This window comes from Phyllobates terribilis, unplaced genomic scaffold (genome assembly GCF_046119375.1).
Source record: "Phyllobates terribilis strain yellow unplaced genomic scaffold, ASM4611937v1 Scaffold_7__3_contigs__length_470593459, whole genome shotgun sequence".
NCBI lineage: Eukaryota > Metazoa > Chordata > Amphibia > Anura > Dendrobatidae > Phyllobates > Phyllobates terribilis.
This window is the reverse complement of record NW_027362767.1, coordinates 209,703,426-209,716,918: the sequence shown is the minus strand read 5'-3', so window position 1 is coordinate 209,716,918 and position 13,493 is coordinate 209,703,426. Positions and strand designations below refer to the sequence as shown.

General features: G+C 50.6%; 1 protein-coding gene across 1 annotated transcript in view; it reads right to left on the bottom strand.

The window, feature by feature from the left end:
• ASTN2 (astrotactin 2) overlaps positions 1–13,493 on the bottom strand; it is a 1,067,984-nt gene that overhangs the window by 1,026,701 nt on the left and 27,790 nt on the right. The window lies entirely within an intron of this gene.

Genomic DNA, 13,493 nt, shown 5'->3' with positions numbered 1-13,493 from the left:
CTGTAGTTTCCAGGGCGTGCATGTAGTTTATATAGTTTCCAGGGAGTGCATGTAGTTTCCAGGGCGTGCATGTAGTTTATATAGTTTCCAGGGTGTGCATGTAGTTTCAAGGGCGTGCATGTTAGTTTCAAGGGCGTGCATGTTAGTTTCCAGGGAGTGCATGTAGTTTCCAGGGCGTGCATGTAGTTTATATAGTTTCCAGGGCGTGCATGTAGTTTCAAGGGCGTGCATGTTAGTTTCCAGGGAGTGCATGTAGTTTCCAGGGCGTGCATGTAGTTTATATAGTTTCCAGGGTGTGCATGTAGTTTCAAGGGCGTGCATGTTAGTTTCCAGGGCGTGCATGTAGTTTCAAGGGCGTGCATGTTAGTTTCCAGGGAGTGCATGTAGTTTCCAGGGCGTGCATGTAGTTTATATAGTTTCCAGGGCGTGCATGTAGTTTCAAGGGCGTGCATGTTAGTTTCCAGGGCGTGCATGTAGTTTCAAGGGCGTGCGTGTTAGTTTCCAGGGCGTGCATACAGTTTCCAAGGTGCTTTGTTCACAGTAGGTCCTTAAAGGGGTTGTCCAGTTCTAATCAAAATATACCTAAATATACTTAAACTACACTGTGTTCCAAATTATTATGCAAATAATATTTTCTCAGATTTTCCCAAATTACCTATATGAATTGCAGTCATTGTAATTTTCCAGTCAAATAACTATTAGAGTACAATTGAAAGGTTTTTGCACAAACTGCCGATGATAACAGGATATTTTTAAAAAAATAAAACACTCAAACTGCACTCAAAATGCATGTTCCAAATTATTATGCACAGCAGAGTTTTCAACCTTTTCATTTTAATAAAGAACAAAAAAATGGTCATTTTTGAAATTATAAGCATTAGCAGGTTATTACAAACTGAAATCAAACAGTTTTCAACTCAAAACTTTATTCTAGGTGATGTTACATTTGCACATAGGACCCCTTGTTCGAAAGGAGCTTCTGAACTCTCTCGTCCATTGAATTTGTCAGGTTTTGGATGGTTTCTGCTTCAATTGTTTTGCATGAGGACAGAATACCCTCCCAGAGCTGTTGCCTAGATGTGAACTGCCTCCCGCCATCATAGACACTCCTTTTAATGATGCTCCAGAGGTTCTCAATGGGGTTGAGGTCAGGGGAGCATGGGGGCCACACCATAAGTTTGTCCCCTTTTATGCCCACAGCAGCCAGAGATGCAGATGTGTTATGTGCAGCATGAGACGGAGCATTATCATGCATGAAATGATCTCGATGGTCCAGATGGATGGAGTGGAGGATGGCTGGTTGATGCACACCCCATGCAAACACGGCTACGCCGCTAACAAAAAGCGTATAGAAAAGCGTATATCTGCACAGAGATTGAAGCTTCAGAGACTGGGAGTTCTGTGGAAACTGTTTGGGTAAGAATACAAGGAGAGAACAACGGAAAGGACACCATTGTAGGCATTTACTACAGGCCACCTGGGTAAGCTGAAGATATGGATGAACTCTTTATGTATCAAATGACCAAGTTCTCTAAAAAATATGACGTAGTGGTCATGGGAGATTTCAACTATCCAGACATTTGTTGGGAATCTCTCTCAAGTAAAACTAACAGGTCAAGCAAATTCTTATCCTCTCTTGCTGACAACTTTATCTTCCAAAAGGTAGGGGAGAAAACAAGGGGATCTGCTACTTTGGATCTAATCCTTATAAACAAGGAGGAAATGGTTGAGGAGGTAAAAGTGGCTGGGACCCTAGGAGGCAGCGATCATGCTATTATAGAATTTTGGATAACTAGAGGAGGAAGACATGTGAAGACTCAAACTTCAAGGTTAGATTTTAGAAAGGCAGATTTTAAGAGACTCAGAAAGAGAATAGGAGGGATCCAATGGCTGGATGTCCTTAAGGACAAAAATGTCCAGGAAGGATGGGAAATTTTTAAAAATGAGATTCTCAAAGCACAATCGTTAACAATCCCGAAAAGTAGGAAGAATGGGAAGCATTTAAGGAAACCAGGATGGATGAACACAGAACTTAAACACATGCTAAAAAGAAAGAAAGAAATGTTTATTAAATGGAAAGAGGGAGGCATATCTAAAGAAGATTATAATGCAGTCTGCAGATCCTGTAGGGCATGTATCAGGTTAGCTAAAGCTGACAATGAATTAAGGCTTGCAAGAGATGTCAAAAGCAATAAAAAAGGATTTTGGGGGTATGTCAAAAGTAAAAGAAAAGTCAAAGATGCTATAGGATTTTTACAGGATGAAAATGGAGAAATGGTAAGAGAGGATGTTGAGAAGGCCAAACTTTTTAATTCCTATTTTACATCTGTTTTCTCTCAGAAAGAAAATGTAACATCAACTGATCTTCACTGTCCTTTTAAAGGAATAGAAGAATCCAAGTTATCTGTAAACAGAAAGATTGTGAGGGAATATTTAGCTAACATAAATGAGTTCAAGTCTCCAGGTCCAGATGAATTACACCCCAGAGTACTGAAGGAGATCGTAGAAGAAATTTTAGAACCACTCTCCATAATCTTTGAAAATTCTTGGAGAACAGGAGAAGTCCCAGAAGACTGGAGAAGAGCAAATGTTGTTCCTATCTTCAAAAAGGGGAAGAAGGTGGACCCAGGGAACTATAGGCCGGTGAGTCTGACTTCTATACCAGGAAAGATCTTTGAACAAATTATTAAACAACATGTATGTAAGTACCTGGATAAGAATGAAGTGATTAACCAGAGTCAGCATGGGTTTATAACTAACAAGTCATGTCAGACTAACTTAATTTCCTTCTATGACAGAATCACTGACTGGGTGGATCAGGGAAATGCTGTAGATATAGTATATCTTGACTTCAGCAAAGCATTTGACAAAGTATCTCACACCATCCTTATTGAAAAAATGACCAAGTATGCAATGGACCAGGCAACTGTTAGGTGGATTCATAACTGGCTTAGTGATCGGACTCAAAGGGTGATTGTAAATGGCTTCACATCCAGCTGGATGAATGTCTCAAGTGGGGTACCACAGGGCTCCGTCCTGGGACCTGTATTGTTCAACATCTTTATCAATGATTTAGATGAAGGAATTGAGGGTAAACTGATTAAATTTGCTGATGACACAAAGCTAGGAGGGATAGCTAATACTAGAGAAGAGAGAGAGAGGATTCAAAAAGACCTAAATAAACTGGAGCAGTGGGCAGCAACCAACAGAATGATTTTTAACAGGGAAAAATGCAAAGTACTACATCTGGGCAATAAAAATGAAAAAAGCATATACAGAATGGGAGGAATAGAGCTAAGCAACAGTACATGTGAAAAAGACTTAGGTATACTAATAGATCATAGACTGAACATGAGTCAACAGTGTGATGCAGCAGCAAAAAAGGCAAATACAATTCTGGGATGTATTAACAGAAGCATACAGTCTAGATCACGTGAAGTCATTATCGGTCTTTACTCCTCTTTGGTCAGACCTCATCTGGAATACTGTGTACAGTTTTGGGCACCACATTTTAAAAAAGACATAGACAAACTGGAGCAAGTTCAGAGAAGAGCGACCAGAATGGTGACTGGTCTGCAAACCATGTCCTATGAGGAACGGTTGCAGGATTTGGGAATGTTTAGCTTGCAAAAAAGAAGACTGAGAGGAGACTTAATAGCTGTCTACAAATATGTCAAGAGCTGTCACATTGTAGAAGGATCATCTTTATTCTCATTTGCACAAGGAAAGACTAGAAGCAATGGGATGAAACTAAATGGGAGGAGACACAGATTAGATATTAGAAAAAACTTTTTGACAGTTAGGGTGATTAATGAGTGGAACAGGCTGCCACGAGAGGTGGTGAGTTCCCCTTCAATGGACGTCTTCAAACAGAGGCTGGACAGACATCTGTCTGAGATGATTTAGTGAATCCTGCTTTGAGCAGGGGGTTGGACCAGATGACCCAGGAGGTCCCTTCCAACTCTACCATTCTATGATTCTATGATTCTAGGAGGAGGTGGAGTAATGTTTTGGGCTGGAATCATGGGGAGAGAGATTGTCGGCCCTTTTAGGATCCCTGAAGGGGTAAAGATGAACTCCATAATGTATGTTGAGTTTCTCAAACAGCACTTCCTTCCATGGTTCAAGAAGAAGAACCGTGCATTCCGCAGCAAGATCATTTTCATGCATGATAATGCCCCGTCTCATGCTGCACATAACACATCTGCATCTCTGGCTGCTATGGGCATAAAAGGGGACAAACTTATGGTGTGACCCCCATGCTTACATGGCTCAGTCCTGAATGTAGCAGAGGTGCACATGCTCAGCCTGCGTTCCATTCATTGTCTAGTGTGCTGCCGAGCGCTGCGCTTGCCTAGTGTCAGTCCTATAGAGAATGAACGGAACAGAGGCCGCACATGCGCATCTCCACTCCATACAGGAGAGGGACGCAAAGCCTTGTTCTTGGGGATACAAAGCCACTTTAGATCGTGATGGACCCCAGCAGTCAGACACCCAGAGATCAGCAAGCTATCTCCTATCCTACAAATGAGGGAAAGAAATCATGTTTTGTGAATATTCCCATCTCCAAGATCCTATCATAACATTTAGTTGATGTAATAATAATAATAATAATATTAGCAAATACCTCTAATTAGAAATGTAGTATAGTTCTCCTGATTCGCTCTGTCGCTTACCCAATGTGCAGGGGATTGCAGTAGCTTAGGTATCCATGGATACGACCACTAACAGCTAACTAACTGTCACTATATGAGTGGTCGTAATCAGAGATACCTAAACTACTGCAATGTCCTGCACATGATGAAAGAGACATAGCAAATCAGAAGAACTATACTACAAATCTAATTGTAGGTATTTGCTAATATTATTATTACAGCTACTACATATTGGGATAGGATATTGGAGATGGGAATACCCCTTTAACAGGTCTTACGGATTCCCAGCAGCTTCCATTCTAGGGTCCCCACGGGGCTTAATACTTGTTGTTTGGTCCGGATGGACATATGACTGCTGCAGCCAGTGATTGGTTATAGAGATCACATGATGTAAATGGAAGGTGAAGACAAGTTTCTCTACTTCCTATTTCATCCTGATGGACATGTGACCGCTGCAGCTAATCACTGGTCACAGCATGATACATTGGTTACTGATGTTGCAAGTTCTTGTCTGCATAAGTCATGTCGCCATCCAGACCAGACTGGAGGTCCAGCAGCATTGAAACAGGACCATGGAAGGATCAGTAGGATAAGTATTAATTATTTCATTATTTTACCACTTTCTTGGGGTATTATAATTAAGATGGGACAATCCCTTTCACTGACCCTTCATCAGGTTGTGTTTTGTACCATGAAAGCTAGAATTTGGAGGGCAAAAGGGAATGAATGAAACACCTTGGTATCTTACACACCCCGAAAAGATCCAGTTTAAGTAGGAGAATTTGACCTCAGTTTCATGTTAAAGAAAAATGTGAATTTACCACCTATCCGAAGCATGAGAAGCCTCAGCACACAGACACAGCTGCACCCCATCAGCCAGCAGAGCCATCCTTACAGTGTGCTGACACCAGGCCGCACAATCAGCCAGCAGAGCCGTCCTTACAGTGTGCTGACACCAGGCCACACAATCAGCCAGCAGAGCCGTCCTTACAGTGTGCTGACACCAGGCCACACAATCAGCCAGCAGAGCCATCCTTACAGTGTACTGACACCAGGCCACACTATCAGCCAGCAGAGCCGTCCTTACAGTGTACTGACACCAGGACGCACAATCAGCCAGCAGAGCCGTCCTTACAGTGTACTGACACCAGGCCACACAATCAGCCAGCAGAGCCGTCCTTACAGTGTACTGACACCAGGCCACACTATCAGCCAGCAGAGCCGTCCTTACAGTGTACTGACACCAGGCCACACTATCAGCCAGCAGAGCCGTCCTTACAGTGTACTGACACCAGGCCACACAATCAGCCAGCAGAGCCATCCTTACAGTGTACTGACACCAGGCCACACTATCAGCCAGCAGAGCCGTCCTTACAGTGTACTGACACCAGGCCACACTATCAGCCAGCAGAGCCGTCCTTACAGTGTGCTGACACCAGGCCACACAATCAGCCAGCAGAGCCGTCCTTACAGTGTGCTGACACCAGGCCACACAATCAGCCAGCAGAGCCATCCTTACAGTGTACTGACACCAGGCCACACTATCAGCCAGCAGAGCCGTCCTTACAGTGTACTGACACCAGGCCACACTATCAGCCAGCAGAGCCGTCCTTACAGTGTGCTGACACCAGGCCACACAATCAGCCAGCAGAGCCGTCCTTACAGTGTGCTGACACCAGGCCACACAATCAGCCAGCAGAGCCGTCCTTACAGTGTACTGACACCAGGCCGCACAATCAGCCAGCAGAGCCGTCCTTACAGTGTGCTGACACCAGGCCACACAATCAGCCAGCAGAGCCGTCCTTACAGTGTGCTGACACCAGGCCACACAATCAGCCAGCAGAGCCATCCTTACAGTGTACTGACACCAGGCCACACTATCAGCCAGCAGAGCCGTCCTTACAGTGTACTGACACCAGGACGCACAATCAGCCAGCAGAGCCGTCCTTACAGTGTACTGACACCAGGCCACACAATCAGCCAGCAGAGCCGTCCTTACAGTGTACTGACACCAGGCCACACTATCAGCCAGCAGAGCCGTCCTTACAGTGTACTGACACCAGGCCACACTATCAGCCAGCAGAGCCGTCCTTACAGTGTACTGACACCAGGCCACACAATCAGCCAGCAGAGCCATCCTTACAGTGTACTGACACCAGGCCACACTATCAGCCAGCAGAGCCGTCCTTACAGTGTACTGACACCAGGCCACACTATCAGCCAGCAGAGCCGTCCTTACAGTGTGCTGACACCAGGCCACACAATCAGCCAGCAGAGCCATCCTTACAGTGTGCTGACACCAGGCCACACAATCAGCCAGCAGAGCCGTCCTTACAGTGTACTGACACCAGGCCACACTATCAGCCAGCAGAGCCGTCCTTACAGTGTACTGACACCAGGACGCACAATCAGCCAGCAGAGCCATCCTTACAGTGTGCTGACACCAGGCCACACAATCAGCCAGCAGAGCCGTCCTTACAGTGTGCTGACACCAGGCCATACAATCAGCCAGCAGAGCCGTCCTTACAGTGTACTGACACCAGGCCACACTATCAGCCAGCAGAGCCGTCCTTACAGTGTGCTGACACCAGGACGCACAATCAGCCAGCAGAGCCATCCTTACAGTGTACTGACACCAGGCCACACTATCAGCCAGCAGAGCCATCCTTACAGTGTGCTGACACCAGGCCACACAATCAGCCAGCAGAGCCGTCCTTACAGTGTGCTGACACCAGGCCATACAATCAGCCAGCAGAGCCGTCCTTACAGTGTGCTGACACCAGGCCACACAATCAGCCAGCAGAGCCGTCCTTACAGTGTGCTGACACCAGGCCACACAATCAGCCAGCAGAGCCATCCTTACAGTGTGCTGACACCAGGCCACACAACCAGCCAGCAGAGCCGTCCTTACAGTGTGCTGACACCAGGCCATACAATCAGCCAGCAGAGCCGTCCTTACAGTGTGCTGACACCAGGCCACACAATCAGCCAGCAGAGCCGTCCTTACAGTGTGCTGACACCAGGCCATACAATCAGCCAGCAGAGCCGTCCTTACAGTGTGCTGACACCAGGCCACACAATCAGCCAGCAGAGCCGTCCTTACAGTGTGCTGACACCAGGCCACACAATCAGCCAGCAGAGCCATCCTTACAGTGTGCTGACACCAGGCCACACAATCAGCCAGCAGAGCCGTCCTTACAGTGTGCTGACACCAGGCCACACAATCAGCCAGCAGAGCCGTCCTTACAGTGTGCTGAAACCAGGCCATACAATCAGCCAGCAGAGCCGTCCTTACAGTGTGCTGACACCAGGCCACACAATCAGCCAGCAGAGCCGTCCTTACAGTGTGCTGACACCAGGCCGCACAATCAGCCAGCTGAGCCGTCCTTACAGTGTGCTGACACCAGGCCATACAATCAGCCAGCAGAGCCGTCCTTACAGTGTGATGACACCAGGCCACACAACCAGCCAGCAGAGCCGTCCTTACAGTGTGCTGACACCAGGCCACACAACCAGCCAGCAGAGCCATCCTTACAGTGTGCTGACACCAGGCCACACAATCAGCCAGCAGAGCCGTCCTTACAGTGTGCTAACACCAGGCCGCACAATCAGCCAGCAGAGCCGTCCTTACAGTGTGCTGACACCAGGCCACACAACCAGCCAGCAGAGCTGTCCCTACAGTGTGCTGACATCAGGCCACACAATCAGCCAGCAGAGCCATCCTTACAGTGTGCTGACATCAGGCCACACAATCAGCCAGCAGAGCCGTCCTTACAGTGTGCTAACACCAGGCCGCACAATCAGCCAGCAGAGCCGTCCTTACAGTGTGCTGACACCAGGCCACACAACCAGCCAGCAGAGCTGTCCCTACAGTGTGCTGACACCAGGCCGAACAATCAGTCAGCAGAGCCGTCCTTACAGTGTGCTGACACCAGGCCGCACAATCAGCCAGCAGAGCCGTCCTTACAGTGTGCTGACACCAGGCCACACAATCAGCCAGCAGAGCCATCCTTACAGTGTGCTGACACCAGGCCACACAATCAGCCAGCAGAGCCATCCTTACAGTGTGCTGACACCAGGCCACACAATCAGCCAGCAGAGCCATCCTTACAGTGTACTGACACCAGGCCACACAATCAGCCAGCAGAGCCATCCTTACAGTGTGCTGACACCAGGTCACACAATCAGCCAGCAGAGCCGTCCTTACAGTGTCCTGACACCAGGCCAGACAATCAGCCAGCAGAGGCGTCCTTACAGTGTACTGACACCAGGCCACACAACCAGCCAGCAGAGCCATCCTTACAGTGTGCTGACACCAGGCCGCACAATCAGCCAGCAGAGCTGTCCTTACAGTGTGCTGACACCAGGCCACACAACCAGCCAGCAGAGCCGTCCTTACAGTGTACTGACACCACGCCGCACAATCAGCCAGCAGAGCCATCCTTACAGTGTGCTGACACCAGGCCACACAATCAGCCAGCAGAGCCATCCTTACAGTGTGCTGACACCAGGCCACACAATCAGCCAGCAGAGCCATCCTTACAGTGTGCTGACACCAGGCCATACAATCAGCCAGCAGAGCCGTCCTTACAGTGTGCTGACACCAGGCCATACAATCAGCCAGCAGAGCCATCCTTACAGTGTGCTGACACCAGGCCGCACAATCAGCCAGCAGAGCCGTCCTTACAGTGTGCTGACACCAGGCCATACAATCAGTCAGCAGAGCCGTCCTTACAGTGTGCTGACACCAGGCCATACAATCAGCCAGCAGAGCCGTCCTTACAGTGTGATGACACCAGGCCACACAACCAGCCAGCAGAGCCGTCCTTACAGTGTGCTGACACCAGGCCACACAACCAGCCAGCAGAGCTGTCCCTACAGTGTGCTGACACCAGGCCACACAATCAGCCAGCAGAGCCATCCTTACAGTGTGCTGACACCAGGCCACACAATCAGCCAGCAGAGCCATCCTTACAGTGTACTGACACCAGGCCACACAATCAGCCAGCAGAGCCATCCTTACAGTGTGCTGACACCAGGCCACACAATCAGCCAGCAGAGCCGTCCTTACAGTGTCCTGACACCAGGCCAGACAATCAGCCAGCAGAGCCGTCCTTACAGTGTACTGACACCAGGCCACACAACCAGCCAGCAGAGCCATCCTTACAGTGTGCTGACACCAGGCCGCACAATCAGCCAGCAGAGCCGTCCTTACAGTGTGCTGACACCAGGTCACACAACCAGCCAGCAGAGCCGTCCTTACAGTGTACTGACACCACGCCGCACAATCAGCCAGCAGAGCCATCCTTACAGTGTGCTGACACCAGGCCACACAATCAGCCAGCAGAGCCATCCTTACAGTGTACTGACACCAGGCCACACAATCAGCCAGCAGAGCCATCCTTACAGTGTGCTGACACCAGGCCACACAATCAGCCAGCAGAGCCGTCCTTACAGTGTGCTGACTCCAGGCCACACAATCAGCCAGCAGAGCCGTCCTTACAGTGTGCTGACACCAGGCCACACAATCAGCCAGCAGAGCCGTCCTTACAGTGTGCTGACACCAGGCCACACAATCAGCCAGCAGAGCCGTCCTTACAGTGTACTGACACCAGGCCACACAACCAGCCAGCAGAGCCATCCTTACAGTGTACTGACACCAGGCCACACAACCAGCCAGCAGAGCCATCCTTACAGTGTGCTGACACCAGGCCGCACAATCAGCCAGCAGAGCCGTCCTTACAGTGTGCTGACACCAGGCCACACAATCAGCCAGCATAGCCGTCCTTACAGTGTACTGACACCAGGCCACACAACCAGCCAGCAGAGCCATCCTTACAGTGTACTGACACCAGGCCACACAACCAGCCAGCAGAGCCGTCCTTACAGTGTACTGACACCAGGCCGCACAATCAGCCAGCAGAGCCATCCTTACAGTGTGCTGACACCAGGCCACACAACCAGCCAGCAGAGCCATCCTTACAGTGTGCTGACACCAGGCCACACAATCAGCCAGCAGAGTCATCCTTACAGTGTGCAGACACCAGGCCACACAATCAGCCAGCAGAGCCGTCCTTACAGTGTACTAACACCAGGCCACACAACCAGCCAGCAGAGCCGTCCTTACAGTGTACTGACACCAGGCCACACAACCAGCCAGCAGAGCCATCCTTACAGTGTGCTGACACCAGGCCACACAATCAGTCAGCAGAGCCATCCTTTCAGTGTACTGACACCAGGCCACACAATCAGCCAGCAGAGCCGTCCTTACAGTGTGCTGACACCAGGCCACACAATCAGCCAGCAGAGCCGTCCTTACAGTGTGCTGACACCAGGCCACACAATCAGCCAGCAGAGCCGTCCTTACAGTGTACTGACACCAGGCCACACAATCAGCCAGCAGAGCCGTCCTTACAGTGTGCTGACACCAGGCCACACAATCAGCCAGCAGAGCCGTCCTTACAGTGTGCTGACACCAGGCCACACAATCAGCCAGCAGAGCCATCCTTACAGTGTGCTGACACCAGGCCACACAATCAGCCAGCAGAGCCATCCTTTCAGTGTACTGACACCAGGCCACACAATCAGCCAGCAGAGCCATCCTTTCAGTGTACTGACACCAGGCCACAGAATCAGCCAGCAGAGCCATCCTTTCAGTGTACTGACACCAGGCCACACAACCAGCCAGCAGAGCCGTCCTTACAGTGTGCTGACACCAGGCCACACAATCAGCCAGCAGAGCCGTCCTTACAGTGTGCTGACACCAGGCCATACAATCAGCCAGCAGAGCCGTCCTTACAGTGTGCTGACACCAGGCCATACAACCAGCCAGCAGAGCCGTCCTTACAGTGTGATGACACCAGGCCGCACAATCAGCCAGCAGAGCCGTCCTTACAGTGTGCTGACACCAGGCCACACAATCAGCCAGCAGAGCCGTCCTTACAGTGTGCTGACACCAGGCCATACAACCAGCCAGCAGAGCCGTCCTTACAGTGTGATGACACCAGGCCGCACAATCAGCCAGCAGAGCCGTCCTTACAGTGTGCTGACATCAGGCCGCACAATCAGCCAGCAGAGCCGTCCTTACAGTGTGCTGACACCAGGCCACACAATCAGCCAGCAGAGCCATCCTTACAGTGTGCTGACACCAGGCCACACAACCAGCCAGCAGAGCCATCCTTACAGTGTGCTGACACCAGGCCATACAACCAGCCAGCAGAGCCGTCCTTACAGTGTGCTGACACCAGGCCATACAACCAGCCAGCAGAGCCGTCCTTACAGTGTGATGACACCAGGCCACACAATCAGCCAGCAGAGCCGTCTTTACAGTGTGCTGACACCAGGCCACACAATCAGTCAGCAGAGCCGTCCTTACAGTGTGCTGACACCAGGCCACACAATCAGCCAGCAGAGCCGTCCTTACAGTGTGCTGACACCAGGCCACACAATCAGCCAGCAGAGCCGTCCTTACAGTGTGCTGACACCAGGCCACACAATCAGCCAGCAGAGCCGTCCTTACAGTGTGCTGACACCAGGCCACACAACCAGCCAGCAGAGCCGTCCTTACAGTGTACTGACACCAGGCCACACAATCAGCCAGCAGAGCCGTCCTTACAGTGTGCTGACACCAGGCCGCACAATCAGCCAGCAGAGCCGTCCTTACAGTGTGCTAGCTGGACACCAGGCCACACAATCAGCCAGCAGAGCCGTCCTTACAGTGTGCTGACACCAGGCCACACAATCAGCCAGCAGAGCCGTCCTTACAGTGTGCTGACACCAGGCCGCACAATCAGCCAGCAGAGCCGTCCTTACAGTGTGCTAACACCAGGCCGCACAATCAGCCAGCAGAGCCGTCCTTACAGTGTGCTGAAACCAGGCCGCACCATCAGCCAGCAGAGCCGTCCTTACAGTGTGCTGACACCAGGCCGCACCATCAGCCAGCAGAGCCGTCCTTACAGTGTGCTGACATCAGGCCGCACAATCAGCCAGCAGAGCCATCCTTACAGTGTGCTGACACCAGACCACACAATCAGCCAGCAGAGCCATCCTTACAGTGTGCTGACACCAGACCACACAATCAGCCAGCAGAGCCGTCCTTACAGTGTGCTGACACCAGACCACACAATCAGCCAGCAGAGCCATTCTTACAGTGTGCTGACACCAGGCCACACAATCAGCCAGCAGAGCCGTCCTTACAGTGTGCTGACACCAGACCACACAATCAGCCAGCAGAGCCGTCCTTACCGTGTGCTGACACCAGACCACACAATCAGCCAGCAGAGCCGTCCTTACCGTGTGCTGACACCAGACCACACAATCAGCCAGCAGAGCCGTCCTTACAGTGTGCTGACACCAGGCCGCACAATCAGCCAGCAGAGCCGTCCTTACAGTGTGCTGACACCAGGCCGCACAATCAGCCAGCAGAGCCGTCCTTACAGTGTGCTGACATCAGGCCGCACAATCAGCCAGCAGAGCCATCCTTACAGTGTGCTGACACCAGACCACACAATCAGCCAGCAGAGCCATCCTTACAGTGTGCTGACACCAGGCCACACAATCAGCCAGCAGAGCCGTCCTTACAGTGTGCTGACACCAGACCATACAATCAGCCAGCAGAGCCGTCCTTACAGTGTGCTGACACCAGACCACACAATCAGCCAGCAGAGCCATTCTTACAGTGTGCTGACACCAGGCCACACAATCAGCCAGCAGAGCCGTCCTTACAGTGTGCTGACACCAGACCACACAATCAGCCAGCAGAGCCGTCCTTACCGTGTGCTGACACCAGACCACACAATCAGCCAGCAGAGCCGTCCTTACCGTGTGCTGACACCAGAC